The 20,113-nt window shown below is 47.7% G+C and overlaps 1 protein-coding gene across 1 annotated transcript in view; it reads left to right on the top strand.

Moving 5' to 3' along the window:
• Nucleotides 1-20,113, top strand: part of ATP8B4 (ATPase phospholipid transporting 8B4 (putative)) — a 5,389,235-nt gene that overhangs the window by 669,899 nt on the left and 4,699,223 nt on the right. The window lies entirely within an intron of this gene.

Genomic DNA, 20,113 nt, shown 5'->3' on the forward strand with positions numbered 1-20,113 from the left:
GCCCCTGGAATTGCGAGATGGACTCTCAAAGAGTCAGAGGCAGTCACCAGAGGTTGGGATCAGTAGGCGGCCCCCTCCCGGATGATTTAACTGACTTCCATGATGATCATCCAAGTTACCTCCTCTCTGGCCCACCATTTGTTTCTCTGCACGTGGATACAAGAAATCTGCACTATAGTTAAGGAAATCGTATCCAAACTTGTTGAAAGCCTCCACCTCTTGCAGTACTACCTCATAAACAGTGTGTGAGTAAAAGACAATCCGCACATAATCGAATCGCTCAGAATGTATGAAATCTACCAGCTTTTTATCCCCCCAACGTGATTAGGGTCAAGCGAGTAATTTCATTAAACATAGCCATAATTCTCCAGTGGTTGAGGGAAGCGGGCCTACCATAGGTGAACATATAGTGAAGCAGAACACGAGGGTCATCGGGGAAATGAGGATGTCTCCATAATACCTCCTCAAATTGACTTTGATGGATTTGTGTGGTCGCACCTCCCTCTGAGTCCCCACAGTCTCTGCTCAGGTTAGGCGCTTCCTCCACCCCGATGTTATTCACTGGGAATGTATTCTCTTGTTCCCCTCTGCTTAGGTCCATTGGCATAGAAATCACCACTTACAGTGTCCTCCCCTTCTCTTCAATAACCCCCACTTTATTCAACGTTGGCCTTGTACCATCGGTTAACATCTGGGAGGCACAGTATGTGACGGAATTTGTAAAAGATCCATTAATGATTTCCGGATAATTACATCCAAGTCCCTGCCACAGGGTACAAATTCTGTATTAGATGGAACACTGTCAAAACCCCTTCATTCTCCCGCTCTCACACAATACCTCCAGCGCATACTGGGACATTGCTTGTAGATTCAGAGGAAAGACTATGCAGCAAGATTACTTCTTCATCTATATCGGTTGGTCTTGGCGGGATGTCTGGCAGTCCATCCTCCATGGCCTCCGGCCTACCACCACCATCAGTTGACGGTACGCTGTTATTCACATTTAAATTGGGGTGGGTATTATGTGGTGTCTCATCCTCGGCCAATTTGGGGTTTTTATTAAAGAGATCATAAACCCCAGCCCCCTTTTTAGTTCCTGAGGACACGCTAGCCTGAGCAAATTTTTCTTTCGGAATCTTATTATTTTTAGCTCCTTTATGTTTCATAGCCGAACTGAGCGGGTTGGAGGCAGCGCAGAATCCCTCCCTGACAAACTCACATTCCTCATCCTGCCCCCGGGCTGCCAGGACATCAGCCCTTGAAGTTTCTCCACGATCTGTGAGACGGCTTATTTGCGCCCTTCTCAGATTGGAGCTGAGGTCTCATTTTTGTTCTTTTATTCTTGCCTTTATTGGCCGAGACCTGCTTTGCTGAGGGAGCTTCAGTAACACTGCTGGGAATCCCATTGTCCTCCATCCCCGGATTTAATTCACTCACCATTGACTCCTTAGATGAGTTCTCAGCAAGGATAGGATTAGTTGGATTGGATTCTACCAGACCCTCTGGCGCTTGCTCGGAGGACCCCCTCCCCACCTGATTACTAAACCTCTCTGCTGGGATTCCCATACAAGTATGTGCGCACCTACAGAGACAACTACCACCATCGCTCTTTATTTCAAGTAACACTGACAAAATGGATCTTAAACATATCTGTGTCAATGGTAATTGCTCCCCCTCATCCCCCAACTGGTCCATGGCATGCTGTGACAATGCCATAAGTGTAATTGAAAAAATAAGTGGAGTGTTTCTAGGAGAGAGGAGTCTGCCCCCATAGCAGGCGCCTCACCTATGCCAAGAGACTCACCATTCCTCTAGGAGGATTCCATCATTGGTTGTGGATAATCTGTAAGGGGTGGGGAGAATCCTCCCTCCATTACCCCTAACATTGTCAGGTGTGTCACTGGGAGAGGAGAGGGAGGCAGGGGCATGGCCAAAGCCTGCCTCATGGTGTTCTTTACTGGGGTAAAGACTAAAGGCGCAGAGAGGATGTCATCATACATCCCCCAGCCTCCATATTTACTTGTACTTGAGCGTAGGTTCAATTTCATCCTCGTAATCACATGAGGAGCTCAAAGTTGTCCTGAATGAAGAGATCGTACTAGAGCAAACAGACCGTTAAAGTTGCAGAGCACCTCTGTATACCACCTCAGCGATAGCCAAACAACAGATACAGTACACCTTAGGTTAATACAACTGCCACTACCGCTATATCGGCCGATGTATGTATTGCAACCCTTATTACCATGGTGGCCGTATTCAGGATTTACATAGAGTGCAAGCCAGTTCAGCATATACAAAAGGAAATGAGAGAACAAATGCACATAATAGTACTCACGCTGTGCTGTGAGAAATTGACAAAGACAAATATTCACAAAATCCCCTAACTGAGAAGTTCAGAGGAATGGCTAAAGGGTGCAACGGCCATACAGCAGTACAGCCAATCAGCCACTTCCGGGCCTCTTCCCGGTGCACGCGCAGCCCACCTCTTGTAGGACAGCTGAGAGAAGAGGGGCGGGGCTAAAGCGCTGCTGCAAAGAAAGGGAAATACTGTTACATTGGGGCTAAACTGGACTTTCCAAAAAGCAGCATTAGAGTCTTATAAGTCCACCTTCGCTGTGGTAACGTGAATGTTCCAATTCACAAAGCTGATTGCTAGAGGGCAGTCAGACCATACACGAGCCGACATGGTCCAGGATAAACAGAGTCCCCAGCCCAACAGCCACTTCCGGGCCACTATCCAGGGCATGCGCACTGGTGTGCGCGCAGCCCACCTCTTGTAGGACAGCTGAGAGATGAGGGACAGTGCTAAAGCGCTGCTTTTCCGTGGTAATGGGAAAGCTCCAATGCACAACGCTGATTGCTAGAGGGCAGTCAGACCATACACAAGCCAACAGAGTCCAGGAAAAACAGAGTCCCCAGCCCAACAACCATTTCCGGGCCACTTCCCGCAGGATCTACCCCATATCCAAGAGAGACTCTGCCTTCCAGAGGGCCCCTTCCATCACCTCCTCCAGGTTTGAAAAAATTATAATCAAGTACGTCCCCAGGGTCAGAGTAAGGGATAGGTGAGCGTAGGCTTTAGTCTATGCCATAGGTCAGGTGCTATGACACATGTCGGGGAATTGATAAAGGGGCTGAAACTAGCAATTCTCTCTCTCATTATCCTTGGGCAATGCATCACTAGATGGTGCAGGGACTCCCAATCCCCATCACACAATCTACACTGTCTAATCTCCAAAGGAAGCCCCAGTTTGGGTCCTACCACATCCAGTGGGCAAACAGTTCAATCTGAATTTCAGATACCAATCTCGGTACTTTGCTGAGGGGGATTTTTTAAAGTACAGTCTGAGCTCTCTTGGTGGCAAGTACCAGATTTCCTTACCCGCATATCTCTTTAGGTGGCCCAGATCTTGCAGGTCTGTTATCCTGTCCTATTTCTTGACCCTAGATTTTAATAAGTCATCAGAAACCGGGCCCTTCAAATCCAACTGTACCATTAAACTCTTGCATCTCTTCCTTAATGTGTGTAGAAATGGGTTGGATCCCTTTCCCATGGTAATTTTCGAGTAATAGTTGATGTGTGGGCGTTCCGCTCTTACCAGTTTGAAATATAGGGAGAGACATTGCTTCATTACTTGGGCCCACCAAGACACCAGACCCAATTCCAGTCTAATTAGACTCACTGGGACTGAGGGGTTGAAAGCCCCAAAACTCTTTCCTACTCAAATCTTGAGTCATTTCGGCTCCATACAAGACGATCACCGAGATCTTCGCCCTGTAAAACTCATTAAGGGGCAGGAGAGATAATTCACATAGTCTGGTCTTCACTGCTTTGACGAGGTACAAACTGTCCCCCACCTTCTCTTCCATTTTTGCTCCTGACACTAATCATTTGCATTTTTTAGATACCGGGAAACCTAGATATTGAAAACACTCCCCTTTAGTGATCCACCGCTCATTGATTTTCCACCTGTAGCTGATTTGTCTCTTCCTCTTGCTACACATCATCACTATGGGTTTAGCAGTGATAGTGTGATGGTTCTTGGAGAGATACGTCATAAGTCCCGTCAAGCAGTGCTATAGATCTGTTGGCATATAGTCGATCAGGATTACATTGTCCGCACAGGCGATACAGCCCACTGATAGGTCCCCCCACTTTGGGGCTTATCTTTGGGGCTAATCCTCCCCAGGTTTTAGCTTCCTCCCAGAGATCTGCTAGATGCATGTTGAAGAGAGTGGGAGTGACCACACATCCTTGTCGTGCTCTTAGTGACCGAAATAGCTCTAGAGAGGTCCCAGCTGCTGTTTAGCCTTACTTTGCCTGAGTTGTTGCAGTATAACATCTGTATCATGGACAGGAGGCCCGGGTCAGTACCCCGACTGGCCAGCTTTTTCCATAGCCGTGGAAGATCCACATTATCAAAGGCAGCCAAGAGATCTATGGCTGCAGCGTACAGATTGGTCGGCCCCTTGATGTTGACTTTTGAGAGGCAGGCGTGAAGGACTAACCCACTCTGCAGGGTTCCCACCCCCTTCTGAACCCAGTTTGGAGTGGGTGTAAGCAATTATTTGCCTCTGCCCAGGACCTCAGTTCCCACAATATCATGGTGGCAAAAACCTTGGAAGAAGTATCTATCAGTGAGATCGGGCGGTAGCTCCCCGGAAGTGTCCTCTCTCCCTTTTTAAAGATCGGGATCAAGATTGAGCTATTCCAAGAATCTGGACACTTGCCATGCCTGGGTATATGCTCAAATAGGTGTACCAGGATCTTAGCCCAAACAGTAGGATTGGTCTTTAAAACCTTGTTTGTCACCCCGTCTGGGCCACCTGCCCGTGAATTGTTGAGTTTGGGGATGATCAATTCCAGGTCCCCTCTGTAAAAGTCAATGTTCCAGACAGGTTTGGGGATACTTCCAATGAGTCATCCCCGCCCAGAGCGCTTCCCTGACCCTGCTAAGCATGTCCCTGAAAAAAACGGACCCAGTCTTCCTCTGCCACCCCTGTGGTAAGAAGTGGGCACTACAGTCTGTTCTTGGAATTTAGAATCCACCAAATGCCACAAGTATTTTTGTTTTCACAAGCTTTGCCAGAAAACCGTTGTTATTTGTGATGTATTTCTGGATTTTCCTATGTCTACACCAATGTCTACACCAGGGTCTGTATTTTTGCTTTATAGCATTAGTTAACTTAATGCAGGCTACCTTGTTATTCATGTGATGTTTTTTAAATGACCTTAGTTCTCTTTGTAGGCAACGTTTTCTTTCTGCGACCTCACTGTCAAAAAGAGCGCGCCTGAAGGCAAGAGTCAGAGTGGAGGATCTCCAACTGAACAAGGGCGTCCTACTACCTAGTTTACTAAGTAAGATGGGAAAGGTGTCTGGGGCAGGTGCTCCTCTTCTATATTTCTTACTAAGTTTGTACCACCACCAAGAGAGCCTATTGTTGCTATTATTCACATTGGAATTGCGCTGGGCCAATCTGCCCCCTTCCCCATAATTACAATTGGCCTATTGCCCATGGATTCCAGTTTATCCGGAGCCGATGTTACTAATATCCACAACATGAGTAGGCAGTGGTCGCTTCTCGAGGTTTTCAAGATCTGTAGTTTTCCAATTGTTGATGATGGGAAGGAATTGGCCCATGTTGGAATATCTTTGTCCAATTTAGTACTTTCTCGCCTTTCTTCCTCCCCACTCTCCTCACCTGAGAAGTTGGATTCCACGTCTTCAATGTTGAGATTCCTTCGTGTAAGGTAATCCTTTTCTCTCTTTTGCGGGGTGAGCCCGCCGCGAGAGGAAGCCACAGTGACCGTTGGATAATCAGCAGTCCTGTGGCCCCAGGTAAAGGGAAAAAGCCAAATGGCAGAAAAAACCCTTGTTTGTAGTGACAAAGTTCCACAAGGTAGGCGAATCAGCAAAGGAGTGAAGTCCAGTCAATGAGCATCCAATCGCAGAACGAAGGAGGGTTCCAAATTTGAGAGAGATAGTCGAGGCACAAGCAGGACTGATAGCGGAGAAAGGCAAGTTAAGCGGCGGAAGCGCCAGCAGAGCGAGGATGAAGGCAAACAGAGCAGGATAGTAGAGAGAGAGATCGAGGTTCGGAATGCCGCCAGCAGAGCGTATCTGAGAGAAGAGCAGATGGCTGCAAGACAGCCGAGAGCGGAAAACAGCGTCTTACCCAAAAGTGAGCGAAAAACTAAACTAAGGGGGTTGCAACGCAACGGTCGCCGGAAGTGAGGTGGATAAATAATTCCCGGCGGCCGCACAAGGCGCAACAACTAGACCCGTACTGTGAGCGAGGGCAGAGACATGCCGAAACTAATGATGCACTCTTCCGTGAAGCCTCCAATGCGGAAGTAACGGCCATCCGGCACGGCGGATGACAATCTTTGGATGCCTTGTCTCTGATCAGATTAGATTGGGTAAAGCCCCTTCTTGACAAGAAGAGGGACCACTCCCTCCCCATGTTCGTCCTTCTAGAGATCCTTGCGATTTGTCCGCTAGATACTTTGACTTTAAGTTCCACAAACTTGTCCGCTGTGACTGAGCACTTATAATAGAAGTCTTCTCCTAGAATAATAGGGCCGTCCCCCCTCTTTTTGCCATTCATATAGGGTGCTTTCATTCTCATTCAGCAGCATATCCAAGTTGTGAGTTAGAGGATTAAAGTAAATGTTGACAAGGAGAGACTGGGCCACTTTGTCATAACTGGTGTCCACAACTTTAGCGATCAGGAGACCCTCTCCCATGGTTTTCATGTGGAGGAGGCTCCTTCTGCTCATGATTTTAACAGCCACCAGGAGCCCCCCCACTGGTCGCCCCTTTAGTGCCCTTCTTGGCGTGGAGGCCAAGTGTGGTATAAGCATCAAATGAGGAAGAAGCCCTTAGCCCGGTCTCTTGGAGAAAGATTATGGGCCTCATTACACGGATGGCGGTAAGGGTTTACCGGTACCGGTATTTTACCGGTACCGGTAAATCCTTACCGCCTTACTACGAGGTCCCTTTGCGGGTCGGGGAATTTAACGCCTGCTTTTTGCAGGCGTTAAAAACCAGCCCGCAAAGGGACCAGGGAGCTAATTACAGTACCGCAATTTGCGGTACCGTAATTAGCGCCTCCACCCATTCCCACAGAGCCCTATGGGGCAAAAATGGGAATGGGGAAGGGCAATGGTGGAAGGGGGAATTACCGCCCCGCCAACCTTGGAATAGGGCGGTAATTCCCCTTTCCACTAATAGCGCCATGGTTCACCGCCATCCGTGTAATGAGGCCCTATGTCTGCTCCCTTAAAAGGGACATTGAGGTCCACATTTAGAAAGGAATTGTAGCCTCTAGAGTTCCAAGAGCAGATGAGAATCACTGATTCCTTAGAAGCCTGATCGTGGTCTTGTGCGAACAGGGGGCGAGCTGCAGAGCCATCCCCACCCTGAGGCTGAGGCTTCTTGGTCGGGATTGAAGAAGCGCTGAACGGTCAGGTTTGCCCTCCGCTGGTTAGCGCCTGTCACGCCTGTTATCGAGGGGTAGTAGGACTCGAACCAATTGAATAGAAGATCTTCTTGGCAGTCACTGACCAAGGTTTCCACAAGTTTGGACTGAAAGAATACTGCACATTTCCCCAGCTGCTTTCGATCGAATGTCGTGCGAGGAAATATCCTTTTTTTGTCGAGGCACAAGCAGGACTGATAGCGGAGAAAGGCAAGTTAAGCGGCGGAAGCGCCAGCAGAGCGAGGATGAAGGCAAACAGAGAGCAGGATAGTAGAGAGAGAGATTGAGGTTCGGAATGCCGCCAGCAGAGTATCCGAGAGAAGAGCAGATGGCTGCAAGACAGCCGAGAGCGGAAAACAGCGTCTTACCCAAAGGTGAGTGAAAGGCTAAACTAAGGGGGTTGCAACGCAACGGTCGCCGGAAGTGAGGTGGATAAATACTTCCCGGCGGCCGCCCAAGGCGCAACAACTAGACCCGTACTGTGAGCGAGGGCAGAGACATGCCGAAACTAATGATGCACTCTTCCGTGAAGCCTCCAATGCGGAAGTAACGGCCATCCGGCACAGCGGATGACAATCTTTGGATGCCTTGTCTCTGATCAGATTAGATTGGGTAAAGCCCCTTCTTGACAAGAAGAGGGACCACTCCCTCCCCATGTTCGTCCTTCTAGAGACCCTTGCGATTTGTCCGCTAGATACTTTGAGTTCAAGTTCCACAAACTTGTCCGCTGTGACTGAGCACTTATAATAGAAGTCTTCTCCTAGAATAATAGGGCCGTCCCCCCTCTTTTTGCCATTCATATAGGGTGCTTTCAATCTCATTCAGCAGCATATCCAAGTCGTGAGTTAGAGGATTAAAGTAAATTTTGACAAGGAGAGACTGGGCCACTTTGTCATAACTGGTGTCCACAACTTTAGCGATCAGGAGACCCTCTCCCATGGTTTTCATGTGGAGGAGGCTCCTTCTGCTCATGATTTTAACAGCCACCAGGAGCCCCCCCACTGGTCGCCCCTTTAGTGCCCTTCTTGGCTTGGAGGCCAAGTGTGGTATAACCATCAAATGAGGGAGAAGCCCTTAGCCCGGTCTCTTGGAGAAAGATTATGGGCCTCATTACACGGATGGCGGTAAGGGTTTACCGGTACCGGTATTTTACTGGTACCGGTAAATCCTTACTGCCTTACTATGAGGTCCCTTTGCGGGTTGGGGAATTTAACGCCTGCTTTTTGCAGGCGTTAAAAACCAACCCGCAAAGGGACCAGGGAGCTAATTACGGTACCGCAATGTGCGGTACCGTAATTAGCGCCTTCACCCATTCCCATAGAGCCCTATGGGGCAAAAATGGGAATGGGGAAGGGCAATGGTGGAAGGGGGAATTACTGCCCCGCCAACCTTGGAATAGGGCGGTAATTACCCTTTCCACTAATAGCGCCATGGTTCACCGCCATCCGTGTAATGAGGCCCTATGTCTGCTCCCTTAAAAGGGACATTGAGGTCCACATTTAGAAAGGAATTGTAGCCTCTAGAGTTCCAAGAGCAGATGAGAATCACTGATTCCTTAGAAGCCTGATCGTGGTCTTGTGCGAACAGGGGGCGAGCTGCAGAGCCATCCCCACCCTGAGGCTGAGCCTTCTTGATCGGGATTGAAGAAGCGCTGAACGGTCAGGTTTGCCCTCCGCTGGTTAGCGCCTGCCACGCCTGTTATCGAGGGGTAGTAGGACTCGAACCAATTGAATAGAAGATCTTCTTGGCAGTCACTGACCAAGGTTTCCACAAGTTTGGAGTGAAAGAATACTGCACATTTCCCCAGCTGCTTTCGATCGAATGTCGTGCGAGGAAATATCCTTTTTCTTTTGTAAATTGAATTTTATTGGTTTTAAACACAGTCAAGCATTGGGTAAACAAAGCAACTTGAGGGTGTAACCCTCCAAAAACATTTCAAATAATATGACTTGTCCCCTCGTTAATTCCCCACCCACCCATTCCCCCCATGCATCAATTCAACTCTCCCCTCTTGTGTTTTGAAGAGGGATGGGGAGAGACTTAGACGCTCGTAGGCACTCTCTGCCTCTATGATTTCGTTTTCTAAGTTAAGGAAGACGCCCATCAGGGGCAAACTAGCTTCTGCTTCTACTTGTTAAAGCAACGTCCCTGAGATGTCTAGATCTAGGAGCGTGCCAACCCCCACCTCCATCAATGAATGTTCCTGGGCTGGGGCTTCAGAAAGGAGGATTTGGCTGTATAGTTTTTCCCCCAAAGGGGGAAGAATTTCATGATTCTTCCTTGGTCCACTGTCCCCCTTGTGTGGATTCCGCCCTCCATGCGAAGTTCAAGCGCTTTTTTGCCCAGTGCTAATCCTGTGCCCCTCAAGTGGTAGCGCTCCATGTTTAGTCTGGGTTTGCCTTTCATGCCACTTGACAAGCAAACTGACCAACTGGGTGCTTCTCAGGTTGTAGGGAGGGCCCACTCTACATCTCTTTTATCACCTTACCCAGCCACCACAGACAGTCAAAGTGATGCAGTCTGTGCGAGGCAAGCGGCTCAGAGCGGTTATGTGTGGATGATCAAAGGGTAAAAAAAATGTTTTAAACGCAGTCGCTAGCATACCCTTAGCAGTAGAACAAAAGAGGTGATTTACAGCCCGTATGGCAGCCAGCCGCACTCACCAGTATGCTGGTGCCATTGGAGTCAATAGATGTAGAAGTCAGCGTTGTGCTGTGCCTAAGCCCCTGGGCCCCTCGACCCGCGGACTGCAGACTGCAAAAGACACACTTGGCACACGCTTCGCAGGAGAATGTGTAGAAAGAGCCGCAAATTGGAGGCAGTGCTTCAAAGTGAATAGCAAGCGATGAAAAACCAGCAGGGACTGCAGACTGCATAAGAAACACTTGGCACACACTTTACCGTAGACTGTGTAGAAAAAGCCACAAATTGGAGGCGGAGCTTCAAACTGGACAGCAAGCGAGGAAAGACCAGCAGGTGCTGCAGTGTGCAAAAGACACACTTGGCACACACTTCACATATTTATTTATTTTTACACTTGTATAGCACACAGGCCGCCCCAAGGCATTGCAGCGCTGTTACTTGTAGTTACACTTAGTTACAATACAATACAGGGAGCAGTACAATACATTATGCATTTAGGCGAGACAGTTCATTACTGTTAGGGAGAATTCTCTTATAAGGCTAATTTCCCAAACCTAGTGAGTCCCCCAGCAGCTTTGCTGGATTTTTGGGGTTTGTTTTTTTCTCCTGCTAAGAGTGAGACTCTTTTTCTCCCACTCTTAGGCATGATTTGAGGTATGTTTTTGACTTATTGTGTGCTTATGGGCTATGGGGTCTTTTACTCCATAGGGTATCATCTGTTTTAGTGTATGTGTTACACAGCACCCTCAGTGCACTAACACAGGGGTGTCATAGTGTCCCCCAAACATAGACTCCATACCCTGGGACTGACTACTGTCTCCCAGGTCATGTTAAGTCACCATTGGCTTTACTAGTCCAAAATTGTGAACAAAACCAGTACAAACCATCATATTGTGGAAGTACTGGAAGGGGTTAATTAGATTGCCCCTGGGTCTGTTTCCAAGGGGGCACTGTCCAGTCCCCCCTTGTCGAGTTTCTGCCTGGTGGCAGTGCTTACCACGCGAAATATTCCACCAGAATATTTCCTATGGGATTTTCCCATTGGTTTTAAACGCACCACTTTTTGATGCAATGTTAAAGATTCCGCTGGTTTATTTATTTAATATAAAATCACCGGTTGGGTCTTTTCGCCAGAACTCTTTTCCAAAATGGCGTTTGTGGCGTTGCCTTAGCAACCCAAGTCGCACTCTGTTCTGATTGGCCAAGTGGTGAGCCGCCCGGCTCACCACTTAGCATGTATGAGTGACAGCTAGGCTGTTGAATGGGGGTTTTTCTGCATAAAAGCAAGGCGTTGGGGACTGGAACTTCAGAAGTCGCCACAGGACCTAAGAAATCCGAAGAGGGGAGAATCTGAGGCATCTGCAATGACGACACCACCAGTGGAGCCCTGCTGCAATGACCTCACCAGACGTCCCTTGGTCGAATCGCCAGTGCCAAGCACCCCAGCGGCCGGATAGCCAAGCTTCACCACTGTGACCGCGAATAAAAGGAACGCACCTTTTCAACCGAACGAACTCCGCGGCTGGTCTCTTCCCTGGGCAGTGCAACGACTTCAAGTTTCCTCTTCGACGAGATCTTCTCTTCCCTAGGTCGAAACAACGAACTGCACCCGCTGCCAGGAACAACTGCCACCACTGGAGATTCCTCACTCTTTAAGTTACTGTATTCCGCCTGGCCTCCCTTTCTGCAGATTGCTAAAGGGGACCCTTAAATCCTTGGCTTTCCAACTGGGTTGGCCCCCAGACCTTCTAACTTTATCTTTCGCATCAAACCAACCTCCTCTGAACATTTCTACAAAGACTTGAGTGCTTTTTAAACTGTTTGATCTTGGGCACATTTCGCCTTGCTCCATTTAAAGTGGGCCTGGCCTATGAACTTGGCTCTACAGTAGATTCTGCCTTCACTAACTTGCTGTGGTCTTATAAAAGTGTTGGGAACTGTTTTATTTTCATGCCCTGCCTTTTTCTCTCCCTTTTACTTAATTATTGGAGTGCCATCTAAGTTACACGCTCACATCTGTGGTGTTTTGACCTAGACTTGTCTAATAAATATTAAGGTAGGTGTGTGTATGTTTCTGATTGTGTTTGAACTTGCTTTGAATTATAGTGATTAGTGTATTTCCTAAAGTGTGTTTTAAATAAATAATTATATACTTTTGATACCAGGCTCTGGTCAGTGTTTGCTTGCTCTACTGTGTTTTTGGCCCTATTGTGTATCCTCTGTATACTGCCCTACTCATCTTGAGAGAAGTCTGACTGCTCAGCCACAGCTACCAGGTAAATCTGGGTGGTGCAGACTGCTACCAATTGGGTTTACTGCTTACTCCTGTAGTCTTAATCTTCTTGCAGTGTTCCCCAAGGGAACTGCACATGATTCTGCCTAACAATTACAATATGCATTGAGGCATGTGTTGGTTGGGTAACTGAGGTGTGGCGTGAAGAGTAGTGCTTTGGCAGCTTTTCTAAAGGCTAGGTGTGACCATTCACCTCGGAGTGTTGGTGGCAGTGCGTTCCATTGCGTAGCTGCTAGGTAGGGGAGGCTGGTGCTACCAGCTCGAGCTCTCTTGAATTTGGGCACTGTGAGCATGTTCGCATAAGGTGTTTTGGTAGGTCTGTTTGTGAGGATAGGGTGAACTTTTTCAGAGAGGTAGGTGGGAGCGGTTTGGTGAATACATTTGTGTGTCAGTGCAAGGGCTTTGAAAATGACTCTCTCTTTGATAGGAAGCCAGTGTGCTTCTTTCCTAGCGTCTGTGATGTGCTCTCTTTTTGGGATGCCTAGGCCTGCTCGTAGGGCATTGTTTTGAATGACCTGTAGTTTAACCAGGTTCTTTGATGAAGTTCTTAGGAAGAGGACATTATAGTAATCTAGTCTTGATCCAGTGATGGCTCGGGCAATGGTAATGGAGATTTCGAATGGATTGTGTCCTCCCACGTATTCATCATCTTATGATAAATCGTTATCTCCAGCTTCGCTGCTTCGTAAAAAAAAAATTCTCGCCATAGGGCGCTGTGCTCGAGGACGTGGCATCGACGGACTCCGTACTCTGTCGACGTCACCGATGTTATAAATAGCTCGAGCCGCGCCCGTTGCTTCAGTTCCGTTTTTCCGATCGCTTCGCTATCGAGAACGGCACGCTTGAGATTTTCTATGAAGAAAATGTCGTCTTTTTCGACTCCTTCGACACCCAAGACTGGGTTCAAGAAGTGCGTAGATTGTGGATCGAAAATGTCGATCACGGATCCCCACCGAGTTTGTCTCTGGTGTCTCGGTTCCAGTCACCGGACCGACGACTGTGGTTCCTGCCAATCCATGACCGAGAAAGCTCTTCGTGAGAGGAGAGGTAAACTGTCGGTGGGGAGGGAAGCCTCTAAGAAGGCTACGTCCAAAAAACATAAGAAAGCGACTGATTTGAAGGAATCGGATCGCCATAGGCATTCAAAGAGATCTCGATCTAGGAAAAGATCGAGACACTCTTCTTCCTCGTCCAAAAAAATGAAGAGGAGACATAGATCTCCCTCATCATCATCTTCCGAGTTGACCGAAGAAATTCGATGTCCGACAAAATCGGATTCTCCCAGAAAATGGGAAGAATTTCATAAAAAGATGATGGAGGTATTCGAGAATGCGGCCCGACCCCCTCGAATGAACCTCGGAAGAGCCATACCCCTAAGGTCGCTCCATTGGACGACAAAGGGAAGTTTAAGACTACCTTGGTAAAAACCAGTAGTGTCGAGGATACTCGAAAAACTCGAGTCGACGACAAGTCGTCGAGGACTCTTCGAGAGTCAAGCACCTCTCCGGTATATAAAAAACATAAGTCGTCGAAGGCTTAGACGACTTCATCGACGCCATCAGCATTGACCGTTTCGGCATCGAAACCAAAAATAACCTCAACGCCTGTATCGAAGTCATCTTCCAAGTCACCGAAGATTCCTTCGACAACTTCAAAGGATTTTTCTATTCCTTCGACGCGTATGGTAGAGGAAAAAAGAAGATTTACTCCGTTGCCCAGGTCAGACTTTTTTAGGTCCATGTCCTCAATTTATGAGGAATCTGGCTCGGAGGAAGAGGAAGTTACTCCCTTTGCAGTTTCATATGAGACGAAACAAGTTCCTGAGGAACTCATTGATCAAGAGTCCAAAATGAGAGACCTGAGTGATACTCTGCATTCTGCCAGTGGAATTGACACCTCCCCAGAATTAGAGTTTGCCAGACCTGATCCTGCAGAACATGCAGACTCAGGGTACAGGAGTCTTATGACCAGAGTAATTGAGTATATGGGTTGGGGTAACACTTAATCCGTTTTTTAACAAGATGACATGACGGATATAATTGTCAGAGATCCTCAAAAAGATCCAGTTCTCCCCTTTCACAGGGCTCTTCAGAGGAGGGTGGAGAAACACTGGGAAAAGCCTGAGAGCATTGCTGCTGCAGATAGTAATTTCCCCAAGAAATACAGATCAGCTGGTATGGATCCTGAATACTTAAACAGGCATCAGACTCCAGAAAGTCTAGTTATTCAGGCAGCATCCACATCAAAGCAAACTGCATTTCCCACTATCCCTCCGGATAGAGAGGATAAAAAAGTTGACGCCTGGGCACGTAAAGTTTTCACTTCAGGCAGTATGGCCCTTAAATCGACAAATGTCACCTGTACCCTGGCCAGGTTTACCCATACCCTGTGGGACTGTATTTCGGCGGCGGCTGAGCATATTCCGGAAGGCGAGGAAAGGGAAGGCTTCCTGAATATAGTCAAAGACGGGAAGGAGGCAATGGGGGAATGTCTCCAGTCTGGACTGGATACTGCTGATAGTATCAGCAGATCCATGGCTGCAAGCATTGTGCTACGCAGATTTGCGTGGTTGAGGAAGTCGGGGTTTGCACCAGACGTGCAAGCCAGACTCCTCAACATGCCCTTTGATGGCTCGAGGCTGTTTGGCAGTAAGGCTGATGAAAGCCTAGAAAAACTTCAGACCTCGAAAGCGGCAGCTAAATCGCTTAGTGCCTCCATGCGCCAGACTCTAAAACCCTATTCCGGCTCATCTTCCTGGAGGGGTCGTTCTTTTCGTTACTACTCCTCATTTGGTAGAGGAAGAGGACAGGCTTCTCAAAGGGGCAAAAGAAACTTCCCTCGTGGAGCACGAGGAAGAGGTGCAAAATCAGCCTCAGGAGCGGCATCTGTACCCTCAGCCACTCCTGCAGCCGCCTCCAAATCCCTCTGAGACCTTGTTGCACAAAACACCAGTGGGAGGCAGGATCTCTCAGCATCTGAAGGAATGGCGAGGCATTACCTCAGATGCTTGGGCACTGGAAACAGTAGCTCAAGGTTACTGTCTCCCCTTCCAAAAAAGGCCTCAGAATCATCCACCGGCAGCCAACTCCATTAAACTCTAGACACGCTCCTTTTGCAGGAAATTTTAACCCTGCTAGAGAAAGGTGCCCTAGAACAGGTACCTGTAGCGGAGAGGAACAGGGGATGGTACTCCCCATATTTTCTCATCCCAAAAAAGGACGGAGGACTGAGACCCATCTTGGACTTAAGAAACTTGAACAAGTTCCTCAAGAAGGACAAGTTCAAGATGGTCACTCTTTCTCAGATCCTTCAGGCTCTCCAACTCCAAGATTGGTTGGTATCATTGGACCTTCAGGATGCTTACTTTCATGTGCCAATCCATCCAAAGCACAGAAAGTACCTGAGGTTCGTGATTGGCAAATCTCATTATCAGTTTCAGGTTCTGCCATTCGGGTTGACCTCCACCCCAAGGGTTTCACCAAACTGTTGGCAGTTGTGGCAGCGAGTCTCAGGAGAGGGGGTATTCACATCTACCCCTACCTGGACGGCTGGTTGATCAGAGCAAGGTCTCCAAAACAAGCTCAGGAACGTCTTTCGATCACTTGCCGCTTCCTCCACAAATTGGGCTTCTCCCTCAATTTCAAGAAGTCCCATATGATATCATCCCAAAAGCTCCAGTTTATCGGAGCAGTCTTGGATACTTCCTCGGGAAAAGCCTCGCCTCCCGAAGTGAGAGCTCTCCACATCCAGCAGATGGTAACGAAGTTCCAGAATGCCCAACGTCTACCGGCCTTCGATTTTCTCAGGTTGCTTGGCCTCATGGCACCCTGCATTTTCCTAGTACCAGAGGCCAGGTTGAGAATGAGATCCCTTCAATGGGCACTCAGAACTCAGTGGTCCCAGTTCTCAGGGAATATGTCGGATCTTCCCAAGCGGAGTTGCTCAGGATCTTCTATGGTGGGCTTGCAACGACAACATTCTCAAGGGAGAATCTTTTTGGCAATCATGGCCGGAGATAACAGTAGTGATGGACGCCTCACTCACGGGGTGGGGAGCACACACCAACGATCTGACTATCAGCGGTCGTTGGTCTCAATCGGAGTCCAAACTTCACATCAACCTTTTGGAGCTGAGGGCAATCAGACTAGCGCTGAAGGCCTTTTTGCCTTCTGTACAGGGAAAGAATGTCCTGATAATGACGGACAACACGGTGGCCATGTACTACCTCAACAAAAGAGGAGTAGGGTCACTACCACTGTGCAGAGAGGCAAGGCAGCTATGGTTCTGGGCAATACAAGAAGGAGTCTCTCTATCGGCAATTCACCTAGCCGGAGAGAAGAACACGGCGGCAGATGCTCTGAGCAGGCAGAGCACGGTCTCTCACGAGTGGGAGCTGGCTCCGGAAGTCCTTCTGGAGATCTTCACCCTTTGGGGAACCCCTCAAGTAGATGCGTTCACCACCGCGATCAACAGGAAGTGCGATCAGTACTGCTCAAGGGAATTTCCTCAAAGAGGAGCTCTTGGAGACGCATTTATAGTGCAGTGGAAGTTTCCACTGCTGTACGCGTTTCCCCCAGCCCCCGTGATTCCTCAAGTAATCAGGAGGTTGAGAAAGTTCAGGAAAACCATGATCCTAATTGCTCCGGATTGGGCCAGGAGGACGTGGTTCCCGGACCTTCTAGACATGTCCATCTGCTCTCCAATACGTCTTCCACAAAGAGAGGATCTTCTCTCGCAAGAGGAAGGTCGGGTTCTCCATCCAGAGGTCAAGACACTCAACCTTCACGCATGGTTTCTGAGACGTTGAGATACAAGGATTGGGATCTTCCGGATGACGTAATGGGAGTCTTGCTTTTGGCCAGAAGACCAGCAACAAAATCTTTGTACAGATGTCGCTGGAACAGGTTTAGTAACTGGTGCAAAGATAAGGATGTGGACCCTTTTCAATGTGGCACTCCAGTGGTGCTCTCTTTTCTGTTACATCTAGCCAATCTGGGGCTCCAGATAGGAACAATAAGAGGATACCTTGCTGCGCTGTCCATTTTCAAGCGTACCTCGGAAGAGGTTTCATATTTCAAAATACCATTAATCATTCAATTCTTAAAAGGGCTTACTAACATATACCCTTCAGTACCTTTTCATGTCCCAACTTGGGATTTAAATTAAGTACTAACATTTTTGACTTGCATACCTTTTGAGCCTCTGCACTCCTGTCCATTGAGGCTTCTAACACTAAAAACTGTCCTTCTTGTGGCCCTATCATCAGCCCGCAGGGTTAGTGAACTTCAGACTCTCTCATGCAAACCACCATATACTGTTTTTTATAAGGATAAGGTAGTCCTTAAGGTTAAACCTTCCTTTTTACCAAAGGTAGTTTCGGACTTCCATTTGTCACAAAAAATAATACTACCAACATTTTATCCTCCTCATTTGGGCAAGGAAGAGGAGCGACTGCACAGACTAGATCCCAAGAGGGCTCTTAGTTTTTACATCTCAAGGATGTCTAAATTACGACAAGATGACCAACTGTTTGTGGGTTATACTGGTCATAAACTGGGCTTACCAGTAACAAAACAGACCATACCCGCTGGATCCTTTTGGCCATAATTGAATGCTACAGATTGGCGGGAAAAGACCCACCAGATGGGCTTCGAGCCCATTCTACAAGGGGAATGGCTACTTCTGCGGCTCTAAAGAGGGGAGTTCCAGCAGCAGATATTTGTTCAGCTGCAACTTAGAAAACAATGCATACTTTTATCAAGCATTACTGCTTGGATACTGCCTCCTCCAATGAGGGGTTATTTGCCAAGGCAGTTCTGCATTCTGTCCATGAAAACTGTAATTAGTACTCCCACCTCCAAAATTGCCACTGCTATGGGAGTCTATCATAAGATGAGGAATAAGTGGGAGGACACAATCTATTCGAAGAACAAGTTACTTACCAACTGTAACGTTCTTTCGACTGGATGTTCCTGCCACGTATTCCTCATCGACCCTCCCATCCTTCCCCACAGTACAGTTTACATTTTCTTACACTTTCCTCTCACGAAGAGTGTATCTGTCATGGGGCACGCCTGGGTGTTCCTCCTATATTTTCATCGAAAAAACAGAACTGAAGCAACGGGCGCAGCTCGAGCTATTTATAACATCGGTGACGTCGACAGAGTACAGAGTCCGTCGAGGGACAATCAACTCCACGACCCTGAGCACAGCGCCCTCTGCCGAGAATTTATTTTTCCGAAGCAGCAAAGCTGGAGATAACGATTTATCATAAGATGAGGAAGACGTGGGAGGAACATCCAGTCGAAAGAACGTTACAGTTGGTAAGTAACTTGTTCTTCTTTAGATAGGAAAGGTCTGGCTGCTGTCATGAGTTTAGCGGCGTGGTAGGTTGCAACAGAAGCAATAGCACTGACATGCTTGGTTATTGATAGTTTAGAGTCAAGGTAGACTCCTTGCGTTTTTACTGCGCTGTCAACTGGGATTCTGATATTGTCGATGCTGAAGTGACTGAATTTAGGGTCTAGGTTCCTGAGTGTTTCACTAATGCCAACTAGTATTAGCTCAGTTTTGTCAGGCAAAGTCCGTTTTACAGCCAACCAGGCTTGAATTGTGTTTTAAATGTCGTTTATGGTCATGGAGTAGGTGTCATAATCTCCTGTTGGGGTAAGGAGGATCTGGATATCGTCGGCGCAATTAGTATACGAGATACCCAGTGCGTCTAGAATGAGGCAGAGGGGGCGCGTGAAAATGTTGTAGAGGGTGGGAGAGATGCAGGATCCTTGTGGTACACCGCACAGGATGATGGTGGGTGAGGCTGAGGCAGAGTCTGAGAAGACTTGCATGGTTCTTCTTTGCAGGAAGGATGATATATTTGCTGAGACTACTAGCGCAGTGTTGAATTTTGATGGCTCTTATCAGATGTTGCACTAGATCACCTTTGATAACATCACTATAACTATATGACAGGTACAAAGTCAACAAGCTAGACATGGATGAGTTATTTTGTTAACAGGAGCCAATCTTTTTGCTGTATCCATGACACCCATATTATTGACTCTTTCGATTCTTGGTCCTTTTTAAGGCGCACGCTTGTTTGTCATTAAATTGCTTGTTCATATCTTTATCGCTTTCCAAAATTGGTCAATATTGTAAAATTATTGACTTAATGTGGGTTATGAACGCGCCATTTTTTAAGGCATACGGATTCCTTTTTTGTTCCTATAAACCTCTTTGCTGAAGCTGTAACTATTGTGCTCTCGCTATTGTGGCCCTTTAATTTAACGCTTGTTTCTTAATATTTTGGGGATATTTGCGTGCTCAGAAATGCCCACTAAACAAGGTGACTTCTGTCTCATATGCATCACATGCAGACTCGCTTTTTGCATAGAAGAGGGATGGCTCACAGGTGGATCAAAAAGCACTCAGTCTGAGAGAGAGTCCAAGGATCTTTATTAACAATCAATCTCTCTCTCTCTCTCTCTCTCTCTCTCTCTCTCTCTCTCTCTCTCTCTCTCTCTCTCTCTCTCTCTCTCTCTCTCTCTCTCTCTCTCTCTCTCTCTCTCTCTCTCTCTCTCTCTCTCTCTCTCTCTCTCTCTCTCTCTCTCTCTCTCTCTCTCTCTCTCTCTCTCTCTCTCTCTCTCTCTCTCTCTCTCTCTCTCTCTCTCTCTCTCTCTCTCTCTCTCTCTCTCTCTC

This window comes from Ambystoma mexicanum, chromosome 11 (genome assembly GCF_040938575.1).
Source record: "Ambystoma mexicanum isolate Mex_15411 chromosome 11, UKY_AmexF1_1, whole genome shotgun sequence".
NCBI classification, from domain to species: Eukaryota; Metazoa; Chordata; class Amphibia; order Caudata; family Ambystomatidae; genus Ambystoma; species Ambystoma mexicanum.